This window comes from Ovis canadensis, chromosome 11, assembly GCF_042477335.2.
Source record: "Ovis canadensis isolate MfBH-ARS-UI-01 breed Bighorn chromosome 11, ARS-UI_OviCan_v2, whole genome shotgun sequence".
In the NCBI taxonomy this organism is placed as follows: domain Eukaryota; kingdom Metazoa; phylum Chordata; class Mammalia; order Artiodactyla; family Bovidae; genus Ovis; species Ovis canadensis.
In genome coordinates this window covers 11753212-11767274 of record NC_091255.1, presented here as the reverse complement: position 1 = coordinate 11767274, position 14063 = coordinate 11753212, and positions in this window count along the sequence as shown.

Here is a 14063-nt window from a genome sequence, read left to right as displayed (position 1 = left end):
AGCTGGATGCCGTGATCTTAGTTTTCTGAATGTTGAGCTTTAAGCCAACTTTTTCACTCTCCTCTTTCACTTTCATCAAGAGGCTTTTTAGTTTCTCTTCACTTTCGGCCATAAGGGTGGTGTCATCTGCATATCTGAGGTTATTGATATTTCTCCTTGGCAATGTTGATTTCGGCTTGTGCTTCATCCAGCCGGGCAGTACACATGATGTATTACATATATAAATTGAATAAACAGGATGTCAATATACAACCTTGATGTACCTATTTCCCAGTTCCAAAACAGTCCATTGTTCCATGTCTGGTTCTAACTGTTGCTTCTTGACCTGAATACAGGTTTCTCAGGAGGCAGGTAAGTAGTCTGGTATTCCCATCTCTTTAAGAATTTTCCACAGCTTGCTGTGAACCACACAGTCAAAGTCTTTAGTACAGTCAATGAAGAAGAAGTAGATTTTTTTTGGAATTCTCTTGTTTTTTTTTTTTTTTTTTTTTTTCTATCATCCAACATGTGTTGGCAATTAGATCTCTGGCTCCTCTCCCTTTTCTAAGTCCATCTTGAAGATTTGGAATTTCTCAGTCCATGTGCTTTTGAAGCCTAGCTTGGAGAACGTTGAACACTACTTTGCTGGTGTGTGAGAAGAATGCAATTCTTTGGTTGTTTGAACATTCTTTGGCATTGCCTTTCTTTGAGACTGGAGTGCAAACTGACCTTACTCAGTCCCGTGGCCACTACTGAGTTTTCCAAATTTTCTGGCATATTGAGTGAAGCAATGTAATAGCATTTACCTCTCAAGATCACCTAAACAGTGAAGTGTATGCAGTACAAGCTATCAAATTAACTCGCCTGTGCTTCAAAATGACACACCCTATGGCCTCATTGACTTCTCTCTGTCTCTTATTTATTTATTTATTTATTTTAGAGAATGTGTCCTTTCTAAAGAAGATGTCTTCACTTAAGTTTCTTGATTTGATCATGTTTTATCTCTTCTCTGACTTCACTGTTTGACTCTTCTTCTAAAATTGTTTGTTTCTCTCTATTCCTTGTTCTCTGGCTGTAAACATTCTCAAGCAATACTCATTCTTGGGGGGGGGGGAAGCAATGAAGCAAAAAATGTTTCTTTGCATTTACTTCCATACTCAACCTATTACCTTAAATCGCATTTTATGCCTGCTAAACTACTTGTAAGAGATCACTTGATGGCTCCATTTCTCCAAATTCTACCCAGGCACAATTTTATGACATCATAGAATGACTTTCATCTCTAGTGGTTATCTATTCTTTAAATTTGTCTTCCAGTTACTTCCTAATGGCCAAATCAAAAAGACTTTCAAAACCCTAAATCCGAGGGCAAAATGGAATCTTAGCATAAGGCAGATAAAAATTTAATGCTTAAAATAAAAAGTCTGCCACTCTCCCAATCTAACTGTTATTTTAACTAGTACAGCAAAATGTACTGAAAAATATTTTGTGTGTGTCAGAATCATTTATTAACATTAAAGAGTGCTGGACTTACACGTAATATAATAAGTATGAGTTAGCACTTCTGGACTTCAAGAAATGAAGAAAAAAACCGTCAACCTATCCTATCTTTAAGTAATGCTGATTATGCTTCCAAAAGAAAATATACGAGATAATGTAAGAATACTGCTTTGAGGAAAAAAAATAAATTATTTCTATAGGTCCTGCTTATTTCAGCTTATAATATGGTGTGAATGAAAAAAAAATATTTAAAGTTCTAAATTACAAGATAAATTAAATTCATGTTTCTATCTTTTTTTAAAAAAATAATGGAAGTATAGGTAATTACAATTTGTGTTAATTTGAGGCATATAGCAAAGTGATTCAGTTAAACATACATATACACCTATGTTTTTCAGATTCTTTTTTCCTTCTATGTCATTATAAAATACTAAATCTAGTTCTCTGTGCTATCTGATAGGTCTGTGGTGTTTATCTATTTTATATGCAGTAGTGTATATGTTATTCCCAAACTCCTAATTTATCCCTTCTCCTCTTTACCCTTTGGTAATATAAATCTTTTTTTCTATGTCTGTGGATCTATTTCTGTTTTGTTCATTTGTACCACTTTTTTTTTTTTTAGATTCCACATAAATGTGATGTCATATATTTGTCTGGCTTACTTAACTTAGAGTGATAATATTGAAGTCCATCCATATTGCTGCAAATGGCATTATTTTATCATTTCATGGCTGAGTAATATTTTATTGTACAAATATGCCACATCTTCTTTATCTATTCACCTGTCACTAGACTTATAAGTTGTTTCTATGTCTTGGCTATTGTAAACAGTGCAGCAATGAACATTGAGGTACATGGTGGAAATGTTAATTGGTGCAGCCACTGTGGAGAACAGTATGGAGGTTCCTTAAAAACTTGTACACTCGTGGCAGATTCATGTTGAAGTATGGCAAAACCAATACAATATTGTAAAGTTAAAAGCAACAACAACAACAACAACAACAACAAACTAAAAGTAGAGCAACTGTATAATCCTGCAATCTCATTCCTAGAAATATGTCCAAAAAAAAAAAAGATAGTATTAGTATTATTTTTTTTCCTTTTACAAGCAAGATTTGCTCAGTTTTATTTGAGCAAAGTATACTTGTTGTTCATTGTTGTTCAGTTGCAAGTCATGTCTGACCCTTTATGACTCTATGAACTGCTGCGCGCCAGGCTTCTCTGCTTATCACTATCTCCCTGAGTTTTCTCAAACTCATGTCCACTGATTAAGTGATGCCATCTAACCATCTCATTCTCTGTTGTCTCCTTCTCCTCTGGCCCTCAATTTTTCTCAGCATCAGGGTCTTTTCCAATAGGTCAGCTCTTCATATCAGTTGACCAAAGTATTGGAGCTTCAGCTTCAGGAGAAGTACTTCTAATAAATATTCATGATTAATTTCCTTTAGGATTGACTGGTTTGTTCTCTTTGCAATCCAAAGGACATTCAAGAGGCTTCTCCAATGCCACAGTTCAAAACCATTAATCCTTTGGTGCTCAGCCTTCTTTATGGTCCAACTCTCACATCCAAAAAAGACTGCTGGAAAAATTACAGCTTTGACTATATGGATCTTTGTCAGCAGAGTGATGTTTCTACTTTTTCATCTAGTTTTGTCACAGCTTGTAGGGAGAGAGCAGATTAGCCAGGATGGTTTGTTCAGGCTCTTATTTTACATTTTGTAAATAATGATTATGTAACAGCTGAGATCACTTATGGAACTGTGCATGCACGTCACAAGGTTTATATAACAACTGAGATACCTTAGAGCATTGCGCATGCATCATGATGTACTCGCTTGGTCATGAGCTACATTGTGCATGCACAAATGTGAGCTCCACGTAGAAAGTGCTGTCAACTGCTGCTGCATAATGACTGTGTCTGTTGAATCAGCCACGAGAGGAGAGAATAGTGGCATGGCTGCTGCATCAGCCAGGGGAGAATACTGCTACAGCTGCTGTGATAGCCAGGAGAGAATAAATATGTCTGCAGTTTCTATGGATCTTCGTGTCTTCTTCCATCCCCATAGGTTACACCTTGCCTAGCCTGGGTTCAAGGAACATTGTGCACAGTGTGAAAAGCAAGACAATGGTCAACATGAACAGGATCAGCGATACATAAACATTCTTCCAAGGAGAAAGAGTCCTCTAATTTCTCAGCTGCAGTCACCATCCATATTGATTTTGGAGATCAAGGAAATAAAATCTGACACTGTTTTCACATTTTCCCCATCTATTTGCCATAGAGTGATAGGACCACATGTCATGATATCAGTTTTTTGAATGTTGAACATTAAGCCAGCTTTTTTACTCTCCTCTTCCACCTTCATCAACAAGCTCTTTAATTCCTCTTCACTTTCTGCCATTAATGTTGTATCATCTCCATATGTGAGATTGTTGATATTTCTCTTTGCAATCTTGATCTGGCTTGTGATTCATTCACCCTGGCATTTCACATGATGTACTCTGCATAAAAGTTAAATAAACAGAGTGACAATATATAGACTTGGCATACTCCTTTTCCAATTTTGAACTAGTCTGCTGTTACATGTCCAGTTCTAACTGTTGCTTCTTGACCAGAATATAGGATTCTCAGAAGGCAGGTAAGGTGGTCTGGTATTCCCACCTCTAAGAATTTTCCAACGTTTTTTGTGATCCACAAAGTCAAAGGATTTAGTATAGTTAGTGAAGCAAAAGGAGCTTTTTTCTTTCTTTCTTTCTTTCTTTCTTTCTTTCTTTCTTTCTTTCTTTCTTTCTTTCTTTCTTTCTTTCTTTCTTTCTTCCTTCCTTCCTTCCTTCCTTCCTTCCTTCCTTCCTTCTTCTTCTTCTTCTTTTTTTTTTGATTCCCTTGCTTTTCCTATGATAGAGCGTATGTTGGCAATTTGATCTCTGATTCTTCTGCATTTTCAAAATCCAGAATGTACATCTGGAAGTTCTCAGTTCACAAATTGCTGAAGCCTTGCTGAAGCCTAGCTTGAAGTATTTTGAGAATAACCTTGCTGCTGTGTGAAATGAGTGCATTGTATGTTAATTTGAACGTTCTTTGACACTGTATTTCTTTGGGACTGGAGAGAAAACTGACATTTTCCAAACCTGTGGCCATTGCTGAGTTTGCCATAGAGTCTGGCATAATGAATGTGGCACTTTAACAGCATCTTCTTTTAGATTTGAAATAGCTCCTCTGGGGTTCCATCTCCGCCACTAGCTTTTTTTTTTTTTTTTTTTTTTTTTTTTTTTTTTTTTTGTAGCGATGCTTCCTAAGGCCCACTTCACACTCAGGATGTCTGACTCTAGATGAGTGTCTTGACCATGCTTAACTGGGTCATTCAAAGCTTTTCCGTACAGTTTTTCTGTGTACTCTTGCCAATTTTTCTTAATCTCTTCTGTATCTATTAGGTCTTTTCCTTTTTTGTCCTTTCTTGTGCCTATCTTTGTATGATTTGTCCCTTGGTATCTCTAATTTTCTTGGAGAGATCTCTAGTCTTTCTCATTCTAATTTTTTCCTCTATTTCTTTGCATTGGTCAATTAGGAAGACTTTCTTATTTCTCCTTGCTATTCTCTGGAATTCTACATTCACTTGGATATATCTTTCCCTTTCTCCTGTGCTTCTCTTCTTTTCTCAGCTATTGGTAAAACCTCATCAGACAACCACTTTGCCTTCTTTCATTGCTTTTTCTTAGGGATGGTTTTGGTCATCACCTCCTGCACAATGTTACAAACCTCTATGCATAATTCTTCAGGAACTCTGTGTACCGGATCTAGGCCACTAAACTATTCATCACCTCCACTGTATAATCATAAGGGGTTTTTCTTTTTTTTTGGGGGGGGGAGTGAGGGGGGATGGATCATACACAAATGGCCTAGTAGTTTTCCCTGCTTTCTTCAATGTGAACCTGAATTTTGAAATAAGAAGCTGATGATCTGAGTCACAGTTATCCCAAAGTCTTGTTTTGTTGACTGTATGGAGCTTCTCCATCTTCAACTGCAAAAAGAGTAATCAATCTGATTTTGGTATTGACCATTTGGTGGTGTCCATGTGTAGAGTCTTCTCTTGTGTTGTTAGAAGAGGGTTTTTGCTATGACCAGTGTGTTCTCTTGGCAAAACATGGAGAAGCTCTATAGTGTCAACAAAAAATAAGAAGAGGAGCTAATTGTGGTTCACATCATAAGCTCCTTACTGCAAGATCCAGACATAAATTGAAGAAAGTAGGGAAACACACTCGACCATTCATGTATGACCTAAATCAAATCCTTATGTATATACAGAGGAAGGGACAAATGGATTCAAGGGATTAGATCTGATAAACAGAGTACCTGCAGAACTATGGGCAGAGGTTTGTGACATTGTATAGGAGACAGTCATCAAGACCATCTCCAAGAAAAAGAAATGCAAAAAGGCAAAATGGCTGTCTGAGGAGGCCTTAAAAATAGCAGAGAAAAGAAGAGAAGCTAAAAGCAAAAGAGTAAAGGAAAGATATACCCATTTAAATGCAGACTTCCAAAGGAGAGCAAGGAGTGAACAGAAAACCATTCTCAGTGATCAGTGCAAAGAAATAGATGAAAATAATAGAATGGCAAAGACAAGAGATCTCCTCAAGAAAATTAGAGATACTAAACTTATATGAAGAGTACATCATGAGAAACGCTGGACTAGAAGAAAAACAAGCTGGAATCAATATTGCCAGGAGAAATATCAATAACCTCAGATATGCAGATGACACCACCCTTATGCCAGAAAGTGAAGAGGAGCTAAAAAGCCTCTTGACAAAAGTGAAAGAGGAGAGGGAAAAAGTTGGCTTAAAGTTCAACATTCAGTAAACGAAGGTCATGGCATCTGGTCCCATCACTTCATGGCAAATAGATGGGGAAACAGTGGAAGCAGTGTCAGACTTTATTTTTGGGTGCTCCAAAATCACTGTAGATGGTGATTGTAGCCATGAAATTAAAAGACGCTTATTCCTTGGACAAAAAGTTATGACCATCCTAGATAGTATATTCGAAAGTAGAGACATTACTTTGCCGACTAAGGTCCGTCTAGTCAAGCCTATGGTTTTTCCTGTGGTCATGTATGGATGTGAGAGTTGGACTGTGAAGAAAGCTGAGCACCGAAGAATTGATGCTTTTGAACTGTGGTGTTGGAGAAGACTCTTGAGAGTCCCTTGGACTGCAAGGAGATCCAAACAGTCCATTCTGAAGGAGATCAACCCTGGGATTTCTTTGGAATGAATGATTCTAAAGCTGAAAGTCCAGTACTTTGGCCACCTCATGTGAAGAGTTGACTCATTAGAAAAGACTCTGATGCTGGGAGGGATTGAGGGCAGGAGGAGAAGGGGATGACAGAGGGTGAGATGGCTAGATGGCATCACTGACTCAATGGACGTGAGTCTGAGTGAACTCCGGGAGTTGGTGATGGACAGGGAGGCCTAACGTGCTGCAAGTCATGGGGTCGTGAGGAGTTGGACACGACTGAAGGACTGAACTGAACTGAACTTAAGGGGACATTTCATGGAAAGATGGGCTCAATAAAGGACAGAAATGGTATTGACCTAACAGAATACGCAGAACTGTAGAAAAAAAATCTTCATGTCCCAGATAACCATGATGGTGTGATCACTCATCTAGAGCCAAACATCCTGAAGTCTGAAATCTAGTGGGCCTTAAGAAGAAGGCCTATGAACAAAACCAGTGCAGGTGATGGAATTCCAGCTCTACTATTTAAAGTTCTAAAAATAAGATGCTGTTAAAGTGTTGCACTCAATATGTCAGCAAACTTAGAAAACTCAGCAGCAGCACAAGACTGGAAGTTCGTTTTTCATTCCAATTCAATGAAAGGCAATATCAAAAAAATGTTCAAACTACTGTAGAATTACACTCATCTCACATGCTAGCAAAGTAATGCTCAAAATTTTCCAAGCCAGGCTTCAACACAACATCAACTGAGAACTTCCAGATGTTCAACCTAGACTTAGAAAAGTCAGAGGAGCCAGAGATAAAATTGCCAACATCTTCTGGATCATTGAAAAAACAAGAGAGTCCCAGAAAAACATCTATTTCTGCTCTATAGACTATGCCAAAGCCTTAGTCTGTGTGGCTCACAATAAACTGTGGAAAATTCTTAAAGAGATGGGAATGCCAGACCACCTTACCTGCCTCCCAAGAAACCTGCATGCAGGCCAAGAAGCAACAGTTAGAACTGGACATGGAACAAAAGACTGATTCCATATCAGGAAAGGTGTACATCAAGGCTGTATATTGTTACCCTGCTTGTTTAACTTATATGTAGAATACATCATGTAAAATGCTCAGCTGGATGAAACGAAACTAGAAACAAGATTGCCATGAGAAATATCAGTAACCTCAGATATGCAAATGACACCATCGTTAAGGCAGAAACCAAAGAAGAATGAAAGAGCCTCTTGATGAAAGTAAAAGAAGAGAGTGTAAAAGTAGACTTAAAACTCAACATTCAGAAAACTAATATCATGACATCCAGCCCCATCATTTCATGGCAAGTTGTTGGGGTAACAATGGAAACAGTGACAGACTTTACTTTGGGGGGCTGCAAAATCACTGCAGATAATGACTACAGCCATGCAATTAAATGACGCTTGTTCCTTGGAAGAAAATCTATGACCAACCTAGACAGTATATTAAACAGCAGAGACATTACTTTGCCAGCAAAGGTCTGTCTAGTAAAAGTTATGATTTTTCTAGTAGCCATGCATGAATATAAGATATGGACTGTTTAAAAAAAAAAAAAGCTGAGTGCCAATGAATTGAGTTTTTGAGCTGTAGTGTTTGGGGAGACTCTTGAGAGTCCCTTGGACAGCAAGGAGATAAAACCAGTCAATCCTAAAGGAAATCAATCCTGAGTATTCATTGGAAAGACTGATGCTGACGCTGAAATTCCAGTGCTTTGGCCACTTGATGCTAAGGACTGACTCATTGGAAAAGATGTTCATGCTGGTATAGATTGAAGACAGGAGGAAAAGTGGACAATAGAGGATGAGATGGTTGGATGGCATCACTGATCCAAAGGACATGAGTTTGAGTAAACTTCAGGAGTTGGTGATGGACAGGGAAGATTGGCACGCTGCAGTTCATGGGTTTGCAAAGGGTTCAACTCGACTGCATGACTGAGTTGAGCTGAACTGTGAATGGATAAATATTTATAGTATATCTGTCCATTGACATACTAATAGGCAATAGTAGGAACCATCTATAATTGTGAATGTGACAAAATGGATATGCTTCAAAAAACTGCGGAGTAAAAGAAGCTAAACATAGAAGTCTTAATATTGTAGAATAATATTTATTAGAAATTTTCAGGAAAAGGGTGTCTATAAAGACACATAGGTACCCTTTGCTGAGATAGATACACTTTTTCTAAGACATAGAATAGAAATGAGAAATGGCTGTGATCTTGTACTAAGAATCTTTCAGGGTTGATATAAATATTCTAAAACTGAATTGTGGTAATGGTTGTATAACTCTATATATTTACTAACAATATTTTCAATGAGCATGTTTTGTGATACAACATACAAAGAATGTCTCAATATTTTTTTCATACTGGTACTACTCAATACTTCTTCTTGAATTAGTTATTAGATATGGACTACTGGAGCAAGATTGTTACCTTGAGCATGAGAACTTTGCAGTTGAAATGATCCCTGATATATTGACAACTGAAATCTGTCTTAAGAAAGAAGTGAAAAAGAAGCAGGGATAAAAAGTTTTTCATTTAAGAAGTATCTGAGCTCTGCATTATAGTGCACCACAGAATTCTCAAATTTTCTTAGAGAATATTGAGAAGACAGTCTCAGTTAAGCAGATATTTTGACGCTGTTTTAGGAGTAGAAAGCTATACATTTATTTGGGCAACTGATGGTAGAGGGCTTTAAAGTCATACTTTTACTAAATCTGTAGAAATTGAGAGTTATGTGATTATTAATGAAAGTGATACAGTGAAATTAATACATTGGGTGAGCTATTTGAAAGTAAAATTAAAAATATTTAAAGTAGAGAAAATTTTGGGAATCAGACTTTGTAACTATTTGTAGAGAATCTTTTAAAACTGAAGAATGTCATCTGCAAACATTGAGAGTTTCACTTCTTCTTTTCCAATTTGGATTCCTTTTATCTCTTTTTTTGGTTCTAATTTCTGTGGCCAAAACTTCCAAAACTATGTTGAATAGTAGCAGTGAAAGTTGGCACCCTTGTCTTGTTCCTGACTTTAGGGGAAATGCTTTCAATTTTTTACCATTGAGGATAATGTTTGCTGTGAGTTTGTCATGTATAGCTTTTATTATGTTAAGGTATGTTCCTTTTATCCCTGCTTTCTGGAGAGTTTTTATCATAAACGGGTGTTGAATTTTGTCAAAGGCTTTTTTTGCATCTATTGAGATAATCATATGGCTTTTATTTTTCAATTTGTTAATGTGGTGTATTACACTGATTGATTTGCAGATATTGAAGAAGCCTTGCATCCCTGGATAAAGCCCACTTGGTCATGGTGTATGATATTTTTAATGTGTTGTTGGATTCTGATTGGTAGAATTTTGTTAAGGATTTTTGCATCTATGTACATCAGTGATATTGGCCTGTATTTTTATTTGTGGCATCTTTGTCAGGTTTTTGTATTAAGGTGATGGTGGCCTCATAGAATGTTCATCACAACACTGTTTATAATAGCCAGGACATGGAAGCAACCTAGATGCCCATCAGCAGATGAATGGATAAGAAAGCTGTGGTACGTATACACAATGGAGTATTCCTCAGCCATTATAAAGAATACACTTGAATCAGTTCTAATGAGGTGGATGAAACTGGAGCCTATTACACAGAGTGAAGTAAGCCAGAAAGAAAAACACCAATACAGTATACTAATGCATATATATGGAATTTAGAAAGATGGTAACAATAACCCTGTATTCGAGACAGCACAAGAGACAGAGATGTATTGAATAGTCTTTTGGACTCTGTGGGAGAGGGAGAGGGTGGAATGATTTGGGAGAATGACATTGAAACATGTATAATATCATATAAGAAACTGATGGCCAGTCCAGGTTTGATGCAGGATACAGGATGCTTGGGGCTGGTGCACTGGGATGACCCAGAGGGATGGTATGGGGAGGGAGGTGGGAAGGGGGTTCAAGATGGGGAACACGTGTACACCCGTGGCAGATTTATATTGATGTATGGCAAAACCGATACAATCTTGTAAAGTAATTAGCCTCCAATTAAAATAAATAAATTTAAATTTAAAATAAAATAAAACTGAAGAATGCAAATGATATGAGGGATGATTAAAAATAAATAAATACATCATTTTGTCTTCAGGTTGGACGTCGCCATGAAAGAGCATAAACTTGCAATGTGATAGGGTATATTAACCAAAAGCCTGAAATGAAATACAAATAAGTGCTCACAGATTTAACTTGGAGTTGAGGCTGTTAAGCAGCCATACTGAGCATTGATGGAAACAAAAATACACATGGTGTACCTTTTGGGTCATCTCTCATGCAGTGCTGCCCTAACCTGGGCCCTGGCTGGTCAGCTGGGGTGCAAGTGTTTATGAGCACATCCGTGTCCTCCTGCTCCTCCTCTTAGTGCTGGCCACTAGCACCCCCACTGGTGCCTCTGGCTGGGTACTGTGACCGTTCCCATCAGAACCCTGCCCCTTGGCCTCATCAATGGTGCTCGTTTTGCAAAAGTAAGCAAATACTGAATCATAAATGCCTCCTACTCAGGGGAGGAGCTTAGTATGGTGGAGTAGAAGGACATGGGCTCACTTTTTTTTTAATGGAAACACCAAAATCACAACTAACAGTTGAACAATTATGAACAGAAAAAAAAAAATCACTGAAATCTATCAAAAAAAAATACCCTATAAGCAAAGACAAGCCACTATGAGACAGTTGGAAGGACACAATCATAATAATGTTAAGTCCCATACTCTCTGGGTGGGTGGCCCACAGGTGGAGAGCACTTATACCATGGAGACCGTCCCACAAGAATGAAAGAGATGAGCTCCAAATCAGGGTTTGCAGTCTAAGGCTATTGCAATAGGAGGAAGTTTTGAAAGAACCTGGTTCTGAAAGAGAGAATCTGGATTTGAAAGCTGAGAGTGTCTGATTACAGGAAATCCACTCAGCCGTTAAAAAGAATTCATTTGAATCAGTTCTGATGAGATGGATGAAACTGGAGCCGATTATACAGAGTGAAGTAAGCCAGAAAGAAAAACACCAATACAGTATACTAACACATATATATGGAATTTAGGAAGATGGCAATGACGACCCTGTATGCAAGACAGGGAAAGAGACACAGATGTGTATAACGGACTTTTGGATTCAGAGGGAGAGGGAGAGGGTGGGATGATTTGGGAGAATCACATTCTAACATGTATACTATCATGTGAATTGAATCGCCAGTCTATGTCTGACGCAGGATGCAGCATGCTTGGGGCTGGTGCATGGGGATGACCCAGAAGGATGTTATGGGGAGGGAGGTGGGAGGGGGGTTCATGTTTGGGAATGCATGTAAGAATTAAAGATTTTAAAATTTAAAAAATAAAAAACTAAAATTAAAAAAAAAAAAAAGAAAAAAAGAAATCCATGGGATTTGGAGAAACAAAGACTACATTTCTGGAGAGCACACACAAGGTCCTGTGCTCACCACAACCCAAGAGAAAAAATGCAGTGACCTCATAAAAGACTGGGCCATAGTTACCCACTAGTATTGGAGGGTCTTCTGTGGAGTGAGGAAGTAGCTATGATTCTAGATTGGAACAAAGACATTGGCAACAATAGTTCTGGAGGCTACTCATTGGCATGAACCACCTCACCCCCATGTAAGCTACCATTAGCCCTACCCAATAGTCCTATGCTCCAGTCCTGGGATGCCTGGTATCCCAGGGCGGAAACACAGCCCCACCCATAGAAGCAGACAGGATGCTTAAAGTTTTCCTGAGCATAGCTCTGCCCACCAGAGGGACAAAACACAACTCCATCTACCATAGAGTGCCTTCCATCAGGAAGTCATCACAAGCCTCTTAGAGAGTCTCATTCACCAGAGGGCAGACAGCAGAAGAAAGAACTATAATACTGCAGCTTGTTGAAAATAAACACAATCACAGAAAGTAAGGTGAAATGAAAAAAACAGAGGATTGTAGCCCAGATGAAGAAACAAGATAAAGCCCCACAAAGCAACTAAGGAAAATGGAAATAGGCAATCTACCAGAAAAAACAGAAACATTACTTTGCCAACAAAGGTCCGTCTAATCAAAGCTATGGTTTTGCCGGCAGTCATGTATGGATGTGAGAGTTTGACTTAAAAGAAAGCTGAATGCTAAAGAACTGATGCTCTTGAACTGCAGTGTGGGAGAAAACTCTTGAGAGTCCCTTGGACTGAAAGGAGACCCAACCAATCAATCCTAAAGGAGATCCATCCTGAATATTCATTGGAAGTACTGATGCTAAAGCTGAAACTCTGATACTTTGGCCACCTGATGTGAAGAACTGACTCATTGGAAAAGACCCTGATGCTGGGAAAGATTGGAGGCAGGAGGAGAAGGGGATGACAAAGGATGAGATGGTTGGATGACATCACCAACTCAATGGACATGAGCTTGAGTAAGCTCCAGAAGTTGATGATGGACAGAGGAAGCCTGGAATGCTGCAGTCCATGGTGTCACAAAGAGTTGGACATGACTGAGTGACTGAACTGACTGACCAGAAAAAGAATTCAGAATAGCCTGACATGATGCAGTCTATGGGACTGCAAAGACTAAGATACGACTTAGCGACTGAACAACAACAGCAACAACAAAATGATCCAAGATCTCTGAAAAAGAATGGTGGTAAGGATCAAGAAGATGCAAGACATGATTAACAAAGAACTAGATGTACTAAAGAACAAAGCAGCAGAACAAGAAATAAAATAAAATACATTAGAAAGAATCAATAACAGAATAAGTGATGTAAAACAACAGATAAGTTACCTGGAAAACAGAATTGCAGAAAAATCACTACTGTGTAACAGAGTAAGGAAAAAAAAAAAAAAAGAATATAAATGAATGAAGATAGCCTCAGAGACTCTTGGGGTAATACTTAATGTACCAACATTCATTTTATGGGGGTCCCAGAAAGAGAAGAGAGTGAAATTACTTGCAAAAATATTTGAAGAGATAATAACTGAAAATTTCTTAAGATGGGAAAAAGAAACAGACACCCAAGTCCAGGAAGCACAGACAGTCCCAGACAAAATAAATCCAAGAAGGAACGTGCTGAGTCACATAGCAATTAAATTGACAAAAATCAGACAAAGAAGAAAAAAACAAAATCAAACAAACAAAAAACAACTAAAAGCAACAAATATTATACAAGGAAACTCCCTTAAATTTATCAACTGGTTTCTCAGCAGAAATTCTGAAGGACAGAAAGCAGTGACAAAATATATTTTAAGTGATAAATGGAAAGAACTTACAACCAATGATATATAGCAAGGATTTAATTTGGATTCTATGGAGAAAACAAAATCTTTA